The sequence below is a fragment of the Babylonia areolata genome, chromosome 7 (assembly GCF_041734735.1).
Source record: "Babylonia areolata isolate BAREFJ2019XMU chromosome 7, ASM4173473v1, whole genome shotgun sequence".
Lineage (NCBI taxonomy): Eukaryota > Metazoa > Mollusca > Gastropoda > Neogastropoda > Buccinidae > Babylonia > Babylonia areolata.
The window spans coordinates 45,439,925-45,449,924 of record NC_134882.1 but is presented as its reverse complement, the minus strand read 5'-3'; positions in this window follow the sequence as shown (position 1 = coordinate 45,449,924).

Genomic DNA, 10,000 nt, shown 5'->3' with positions numbered 1-10,000 from the left:
GGGACATTGAAGCGTGCACAGCAAAACCTTTTCCATGAAGCTCTTGTTGGGTTCTTTGTTTGTTGTTGTTGTTGTTGTTGTTTTCTGTTGTTGTTTTTTGTGTTTTTCCAAGCTCTACCTTTATTACACAGTAGTGTGTGGAGGGATCAGTCAGATTTATGTGAATATTTTCAAGTCGCACAATGAAAGCAAGTCGCAGGATCAAAGCAAACAAGCGAGGAAACATAAAAGAAACAAAACAGAAAGGGTGAAAAAAAAAGAATAAAAGGAAAAAAAACAACAGAATACAATCATCGGAACTCGTAAAATAAAAAAAAAGAAAAGAAAAAGAAAGAAAAAAAAAGAAGAAAAGGTGGGGAAGAAGAAGAAGAAGAAGAAGAAGAAGAAGAAGAAGAAGAAGAAGAAGGGGGAGAAGAAGAAGAAGAAGAAGGGGGAGGAGGAGAAGAAGAAGAAGAAGAGGAAGAAGAAGAAGAAGAAGAAGTAGAAGAAGAAGGGGGAGAAGAAGAAGAAGAAGAAGGGGGAGGAGGAGAAGAAGAAGAGGAAGATATGGAGTGCTGGATGTACTGCACCAGCAAGGGCTATGCCAAACATCACCGAAGTGACCAAGCAGCGTTGCTGGATCTGCTCTCACATGTGGCTATTTTAACCCCAGCACGGCTGAACGTGGACATAATGAGTCTGACTTTGGAGTGCAACCGGTACAATTTGTAGAAAAATCTTTTTGCCATAAAACAAAAGTCGAGGCTGCAGTTTCAACCCATTGACTGCTGAACTTTGTGAAAAACCGAGAAAGGTGTGACCTAAATTCGAAGTGTGATTCGTGCACTTTGAATATTTTTTGTTGGTGTATTTAGTCTGCTCAAAAAAAGTACTGCAATAGTAGTATCAACCACGTATGAAGTTTTCTCATTTGTCACCCGCATGGAGAAAAAAAAAATGTGTGGTCAGCATTGTGGTGCAACAGAGGTTTTACATTGGTTATTTTGTTGACTGCAGTCACTGATTAGTCTGACTTATATAGTCAACTTGTCATTCGTCAAGATGTCAGTAAATGGTAAATATCCAAAGCTTTTTCCCAGTAGACTGCATTTCTGAAAAAAAAATGTTTGAATCTGCACGCATCATGTGTGTGTGTTCGTGTTTACGCCTTTGTGTGCACGTCTTTGCGCGCGCGCGCGCGCGTGTGTGAAAATATAAACATGTTTCTGTGTGCATGTGTGTGTGTGCATGTGTGTATGTATGTGTGTGTGCATCTGTTCAAGTGCGAGCGTAAGTGTATGCACTAATGCCAGTGTGCATCCTGGTGCCTGTCACCGTGTAAGCAGTTATGCTCATGCGCTTTACGTGTACGTTGGGACGCATGCACTCATTCACGCACGCGAGCGTCTTACTTAAAACCTACCCATCCCTTTCCCAGCACTTGATAGCTTTCTGACGTTCAGACTGCATGCTTACGACCATCACCATCTCCCTAAGCATCGCTTGAGGAAGGCAAACTGCCTCTGCCCAGCCTGCAGCTAAAACATACACACGGCCTAAAATCGACCAAAGATCCCGCATCTTCCCCGTTCCGACTGTCGTGAAACAGATTCTTGTCACCCCTAATCCTGCAAGGTATGGGCAACTTCTGGGTGATTAAACCAACAGGGGAGAGAAACACGGAGAGAGAGAGTGAGAGAGAGAGAGAGAGAGAGAGAGAGAGAGAGTGACAGACAGACAGACAGAGACAGAGAAGGAGACACAGAGAGCGATAGACAGAGAGGCAGAGACAGAGATAAAGACAGACATTTTCAGAAGAGAAGAGAGGCAGAGAAAGTGGCAGAGAAAGAGTGTGTCTCATGAAATGAGAGAGAGAAAAAAGCAGAAAGAAAGAATGAATGAATGAAAGAAAGGGGGAAGGTATGAAGGATTTAAAGAAATAACATATCAAAAAAAAAAAAAAAAAAAATGATAAAGAAAAGGGGAAAGGGGCTGGCAATATATATATATTTTTTAAAAACATAAAACAAAGCAAAAGGGAAAGTGAGGAGAAAAAGAAGGAAACACATTGATGAGAAGAAAAAAAAAAGATACACCCATTACTAGGTCTATAAAATGAAAGTGGAGACATACAAATGGAACAGAAAAAAATAAAAAAACTGCCATGTAAACACAATGGCAAAAGAAGCAAACAAAATGAGCAGAGACAATCGAAAAAAGAAAAATCAAATGGATGTGATAAAAAGAAATAAAAAAAAGAAAGAGGAATGCGGTCACAATCCGAAAAAAAAGATGGAACAAAAGAAAGAATAAGAAAAAAAAAAGAAAGAAGGATGGTAGGAAGGAAGGAAACACGAAGATGCAGAAAAACAAATCGACAAAAGCAGGATGAAAGCAAGCAAGTGAGTACACATAGAATAAATAAATAAAGAATGCAACACAAAGTGTGAGAGAAAGAGCAGAATACAATCCTTGCCACACCTAAAGAAAGAAAAAAAGAAAAAAAAGAAAGAAAGAAAGAGTAGAAAAAAATGACACAGAGGGGTTGTGGGGGATACGCGCATGTGCATGCTTGCGCATATGTTTGTGTACGCCTGTGTGTACGCAGTAATGTTTGGGCGCTTTAAATCCACGCTCACGTGCACACAAACACGCTCGCACGCACGCAAGCATCGTGCTATGAAAATACCCATCCCTTTCCCAGCACTTAATAGCTTTCTGACGTTCAGACTGCATGCTTACGACCATCACCATCTCCCTAAGCATCGCTTGAGGAAGGCAAACTGCCTCTGTCCAGCCTGCAGCTAAAACATACACACGGCCTAAAATCGACCAAAGATCCCCGCATCTTCCCCGTTCCGACTGTCGTGAAACAGATTCTTGTCACCCCTAATCCTGCAAGGTATGGGCAACTTCTGGGTGATTAAACCAACAGGGGAGAGAAACACGGAGAGAGAGAGTGAGAGAGAGAGAGAGAGAGAGAGAGAGAGAGTGACAGACAGACAGACAGAGACAGAGAAAGATACACAGAGAGCGATAGACAGAGAGGCAGAGACAGAGATAAAGACAGACATTTTCAGAAGAGAAGAGAGGCAGAGAAAGTGGCAGAGAAAGAGTGTGTCTCATGAAATGAGAGAGATAAAAAAGCAGAAAGAAAGAATGAATGAATGAAAGAAAGGGGGAAGGTATGAAGGATTTAAAGAAATAACATATCAAAACAAAAAACAAAAAAAAGGATAAAGAAAAGAGGAAAGGGGCTGGCAATATATATATATTTTTTTTAAACATAAAACAAAGCAAAAGGGAAAGTGAGGAGAAAAAGAAGGAAACACATGTCTATAAAATGAAAGTGGAGACATACAAATGGAACAGAAATAAAGAAAAAAAACTGCCATGTAAACACAATGGCAAAAGAAGCAAACAAAATGAGCAGAGACAATCGAAAAAAGAAAAATCAAATGGATGTGATAAAAAGAATTAAAAAAAAGAAAGAGGAATGCGGTCACAATCCGAAAAAAAAGATGGAACAAAAGAAAGAATAAGAAAAAAAAAAGAAAGAAGGATGGTAGGAAGGAAGGAAACACGAAGATGCAGAAAAACAAATCGACAAAAGCAGGTTGAAAGCAAGCACGTGAGTACACATATAATAAATAAATAAAGAATGCAACACAAAGTGTGAGAGAAAGAGCAGAATACAATCCTTGCCACACCTAAAGAAAGAAAAAAAGAAAAAAAAGAAAGAAAGAAAGAGTAGAAAAAAATGACACAGAGGGGTTGTGGGGGATACGCGCATGTGCATGCTTGCGCATATGTTTGTGTACGCCTGTGTGTACGCAGTAATGTTTGGGCGCTTTGCACACAAACACGCTCGCACGCACGCGAGCATCGTGCTTTGAAAATACCCATCCCTTTCCCAGCACTTAATAGCTTTCTGACGTTCAGACTGCATGCTTTCGACCATCACCATCTCCCTAAGCATCGCTTGAGGAAGGCAAACTGCCTCTGTCCAGCCTGCAGCTAAAACATACACACGGCCTAAAATCGACCAAAGATCCCGCATCTTCCCCGTTCCGACTGTCGTGAAACAGATTCTTGTCACCCCTAATCCTGCAAGGTATGGGCAACTTCTGGGTGATTAAACCAACAGGGGAGAGAAAAAGAGAGAAAGGGAAAGAAAGAGAGACAGAGACAGACACACAGACAGAGACAGACAGACAGACAGAGACAGAGAAGGAGACACAGATCGAGATAGGCAGAGAGGCAGAGACAGAGACAGAGATAGACAAAGACAGATAGATATAGACAGAAAGGCAGAGAAAGTGGCAGAGAAAGAGTGTGTCTCATGAAATGAGAGAGAGAGAGAAAAAAAAAAGCAGAAAGAAAGAATGAATGAATGAAAGAAAGGGGGAAGATATGAAGGATTTCAAGAAAAAAAAAGTATGTAAAAAAAAAAGAAATTGATAAAGAAAAGGGGAAAGGGGCTGGCAATAAAATAACAAAATAAACAAACAAAAACAAAGCAAAAGGGAAAGTGAGGATGAAAAGAAGGAAACACATTGATAAGAAGAAAAAGATCTATTCGTCACTATGTCTATAAAATGAAAGTGGAGACATACAAATGGAACAGAAATAAAGAAATAACCTGTCACGTAAATACAATGGCAAAAGAAACCAACAAAATGAACAAAGATAATCGAAAAAAGGAATATCAAATGGATGTAATAAAGAAAGAAAGAAAGAAAGAAAGAAAGAACAACGTCCGAAAGAAAGGTGGAACAAAAGAAAGAATAAGAAAAAAAAGAAAGAAATAAAGGAAGGAAGGAAGGAAGGAAGGAAACACGAAGAAGCAGCAAAACAAAGCGACAAAAGCAGGATGAAACTAAGCAAGCGAGCAAACATAAAATGAACAAATAAAGAATGCAACACAAAGAGTGAGAGAGAGAGCAGAATACAATCCTGGTCACTCCTATAGGAATAAAGATTAACTCACTCAGTACGGCCAGTCCTCTCTTCTCCTCTACACAGACCCCTCTGATGTCCTGTGGGTGTCTGAATGACCCAACCTTTAGCTTCCGTCGTCAGAATTGTGGTATTCTTTGTCAACATTCACCTCTTCAGTATAAGAGCCTTCCGCTTGCAATATTTTGATGATGGTAATTGGGCTGAAACGCTGTTAACGTCGTCTCTTTCGCCGTTCGTATGGAGAGAGTTAAAAAAAAAAAAAAAAAAAAGGAAACGAAAGAAAGAAAAAAAAAGAAAGAAAAGAAGTCAAAAAGAAGATGAAAACAAGCACATGTTTGTTTGTTTTTATTTTTTTTCTAACAATTTGATGAGTTTAAAGCATATAATACAGATTTGGAATCAACGCAAAACAAGACTTGTAGAAGGCAAACTGGAAGATCAAGAATATGATTTAGAGCCATAAGAACAGCAATAAGTTCAACAGTGAATACTGAATGATTTTTACCAGTATAGTATAACAAAAGCTGAACCTGCTTGGCCACTATCTAACAGTGCGCCCTCTGTGTAAATCTGTAAATGATCACAATATCTATTTTGAAGGTGTACTCGGACTTGCGCACATATTTGTGTGCACCAACGTGTAAGCGCTCAAGAAATAAGATAGATAAGATTATGAAAAAAACAACAAAAAACAAAAAACAAAAACAAAAACAAAAAATCTAAAAAAACAAAACAAACAAGAGTGACTGGAATATTCAGCAATTAATAACAAATGGGAAGAAGAAGGAAAAAAAAACAAAAAAAAACCCCAAAACAAAGGTAAGTGGAATATTCAGCTATTAATAGCAAAGTAATGGGAAAGAGAAGAAGAAGAAGAGGACGAGGAGGAGGAAGCAGAGGAGGAAGAAGAGGAGGAGGAGGAGGAAGAAGAAGAAGAAGAAGAAGAAGAAGAAGAAGAAGAAGAAGAAGAAGAAGAAGAAGAAGAAATGAAAGTTTGCAAACGAAAAGAGAAAAAAAAAAAAAAAAAAAAAGAAATATTTCTGTCTTTTTTTCTTTTCTTTTTTAAGCAAGAAAATGGAGCAAACGAACAAAAACATGAAAGAAACAAACAACAAACGAAAGTGAAAAAAAAGGGAAAAAGAAAGGAAAAAACCAACAGCGCACACAAATGGCTCACAGACATTCAATGGGGAGTTATCTAGCATATCATTCTTTCCCTAACAGTTCCCGACGGTCGTGCAAACAGCAGACACACTGACGACGTTCTCGATTTCTGTCACCTACTTTGGAAAAAAAAAACTCACCACTATCAGACCTGCAACCAGCCGCTGCGGCCAAGTGGCCATGCAGTTGTCATTGTAGTTGATGTTGATGATGATGATGATGATGATGATGGTGATGATGATGATGATAATGATAAAGTGCTAGTTGTGGAACATCAAGAAAAAGAACTGCAGAAAGACAGAAATACTAAAAGAAAGAAAGGAATAAATAAATAAATAAATAAATAATAATAATGATAAACATAAACATAATAATAATAATAATAATAATGGTATTTATATAGCGCTGAATCTTGTGCAGTGAGAAATCAAAGCGCTTTCGCACCAGTCATTCATACGCATGCATAACTCTAAAACTTGAAAAAAAGAAAGTGAAGACAAGAAAGAGGCAGGGGAGGGAAGATGTGGGTTTTAAGGCCAGACTAAAAAGAGCTGAGTGTGGAGACTTGACGAAGCGAAAGAGGAAGTTCATTCCAACTGCAAGGTCCAGAGACAGAGAAAGAACGGCGGCCAACAGTGGAGTGGAATCTGGGTATGCATAAACAGAGTGGATCCGAAGCCGATCGTAGAGAGCGAGATGGAGTGTAGAGGAGAAGGCAGCCGCAGAGATAGGAAAGGGCAGATCTGTGAATACATTTGTAACATAGAGTGCTGATCTTGTACTTGATTCTGTGTGAGACAGGGAGCCAGTGGAGATGTTGCAAAAGAGGAGTGATGTGCTCAGATCTTTTCTTTCTGAGGACGAAAGAGAGAGAAAGAGAAAAAAGAAAGAAAGAAAAAGAGAGAGAAGAAGAAGAAGAAGAAGAAGAAGAAGAAGAAGAAGAAGAAGAAGAAGAAGAAGAAGAGGGAGGAGAAGAAGAGGAAGATATGGAGTGCTGGATGTACTGCATCAGCAAGGGCTATGCTGAACATCACCGAAGTGACCAAGCAGCGTTGCTGGATCTGCTCTCACATGTGGATATATATATATATATATATATATATATATATATATATATATATATATATATATATATATATATATATATATATATATGTATAAAGGAAGAAGTACGCACATTCATCCAGCCAAGCACATCCTCATGATTTCCAGCGCCGTAAAACAAAGTCCATAAACCATGCTTCTTATATGTATGGATGAATAAAGAAAAAAAAAAGAAAAAAGAAAACAGCATTTCTTTCTAGACGTAAAAATGATGTCCAGCAAAATGGAATGCCTCCGTCAATAATATTCCCTGATGCTAGTGACATGTAAAATGTTGATATATGTCCAGTATCCACGTTTGCGGCCATAAAAAGGAAATAATTAAAAACAAACAAACCAACCAAAAAAAAAAAAAACCAAACCTGGGGATGAGGATATGGTGAATTTCAAGTCCTGAAGATAGCGGTCCATATATTTTGGGCTTGTTTTTGTCAAAAAACAAACGGGGGTTTGAAAATATTCGATATCCCCTCGATATGAATAATGAATTTGCTACTGCCGAAGGTTTGCTGGGTTGGTTCTCTTTTTTTTTTTCTTTTTTTTTCAAGAAGGCTGACCGCATTTGTTTCTGTCTCTGCCCCTTTCTGTATCTCCCTCTGTTTCTGTTTCCTTCCCTCTGTCTCCTTCTCTGTCTCCCCGTCTCTATTTCGATCCTTTTCTCTGTCTATCTTACTGTCTCTGTCTTTCTCCCCCCCTCCCCTGTCTCTCTCTCTCTCTGTCTCTCTCCATATCCGTCTTCGTCTCTCTCTGTCGCTCTGTCTCTGTTTCCGTCTCTCTCTCTCTCTCTCTCGATCTCTATATGTCTCTCTGTCTCTGTCTCTGTCTCTCTCTCTCTCTCTCTCTCTCACCCTCTCTCTCTCTCGATCTTCATACCTGTCTCTGTCTGTTTCTCTCTCTCTGTTTCTTTCTTTCTTTCTCTCTCTCTCTCTCTCTATCTATCTATCTTATATCATCTGCCTCTGTCACACACACACACACACACACACACACACACACACACACACACACACACACACACACACACACACACACACACTTTCCGTGTTATCCCTCTTTCTTGCAACCCTCTCCTCCCCACCCTATATCTTTCCCCCTCATCTTTCCCTAATTCCCAGTACCCCCCACACACACCCCTCCATCACCACCACCACTCTTTACCCAGCCACCCCCTCCCCCCCCCTCCGGCCACCACACCTTACCCCCACCACCACCTCCTCTCACTCGCGAATTGCCACGATGCGACAGGAAGCCAAATATGTGAACTGCGCAAAGCTTTCAGGTTGGTTTGTTTTTTTTCCTCCAAGAAATGCTGGTTAATGAACTCCTGCAGTTCCTGCTGTTGAGAAACTCTCAGGTCAGAGAAGGGAATTCACAACCTTTTGTTGTTGTTTTTTTCAACATTTTTTTTTAAAATTCAGACAAAGGTTTACAGATACATAATTTATATGTTTTTGTGCATTAGAAGGTATAGGGTAAGCATATAATTAATTTCTGAGTACTGACAAATCTATAACAGCAAAACAATATATGTTCAATGGCAAAATTCCAAGGTAGTATTGTATAGCTTAATCTTGTATCAAACAGCTATAAAGTGCCCATTTTTCCACAAACTTGTTATATTCCATAGTTATGTTAGCTCTCTCCATACGAACGGCGAAAGAGACGACGCTAACGGCGTTTCACCCCAATTACCACCATCAAAATATTGCAAGCGGAAGGCTCTTATACTGAAGAGGTGAATGTTGACAAAGAATACCACAATTCTGACGACAGAAGCTGAAGGTTGGGTCATTGAGACACCCACTGGACATCCGAGGGGTTTGTGTAGAGGAGAAGAGAGGGCTGGCCGTACTGAGTGAGTTAAAGGCATACTTGTCTACTTCATATGCCTGTTTGAGGTCTTTATTTTTAACTCACTCAGTACGGCCAGTCCTCTCTTCTCCTCTACACAGACCCCTCGGATGTCCAGTGGATGTCTGAATGACCCAACCTTTAGCTTCCGTCGTCAGAATTGTGGTATTCTTTGTCAACATTCACCTCTTCAGTATAAGAGCCTTCCGCTTGCAATATTTCGATGATGGTAATTGGGGTGAAACGCTGTTAACGTCGTTTCTTTCGCCGTTCGTATGGAGAGAGTTAAACATTTGTAGTGTTGGTTTTACTTTGTTGATTCTACATTGGAAATCACACAACCTTTGTGACACAACTGTGCGGGCAGGTCAGGGGTGTCAATCACCAGTATTCAACTGGACTTCATCCTCTTTGGTACTGTAATGGATTTTCTTCATCAACAACAACAACAAAAATACACTCAAACGAGTCAGATAAGAACTGACAGTAGCTGACGACAGACTAACTCCCCCCCCCACCTCCTGTGCCCCCTCACCCCCCCCCCCCCACACACACACACACACATGCGCGCACATTAAGATAATAAGGTACTGCACAACAATGTATGCACATATAAAACACTCCTCAATCCTCTTTGTTATGTGATGACGACAATTGTCAGGTGTAACAAACTTCAAAACATGTCTAAATACATGATCCCGTCTCCCTTGTTCCTCTCTCTCTCTCTCTCTCTCTCTCTCTCTCCACTCTACCCCTCCTCCCCCTCTCTCTTCTCTCTCTCCTCTTTCTCTCTCTCTCTACTACCCTCCTCTCCCCCCCTCTCTCTCTCTCTCCCTCTCTCTACCCTCTCTCTCCCTCTCTCTTCCTCTCCTCTCCTCCCCCTCTTCTCTCTCTTCTCTCTCCTCCCCTCTCCTCTCTCTCTCTCCCCTCTCTCACCCCC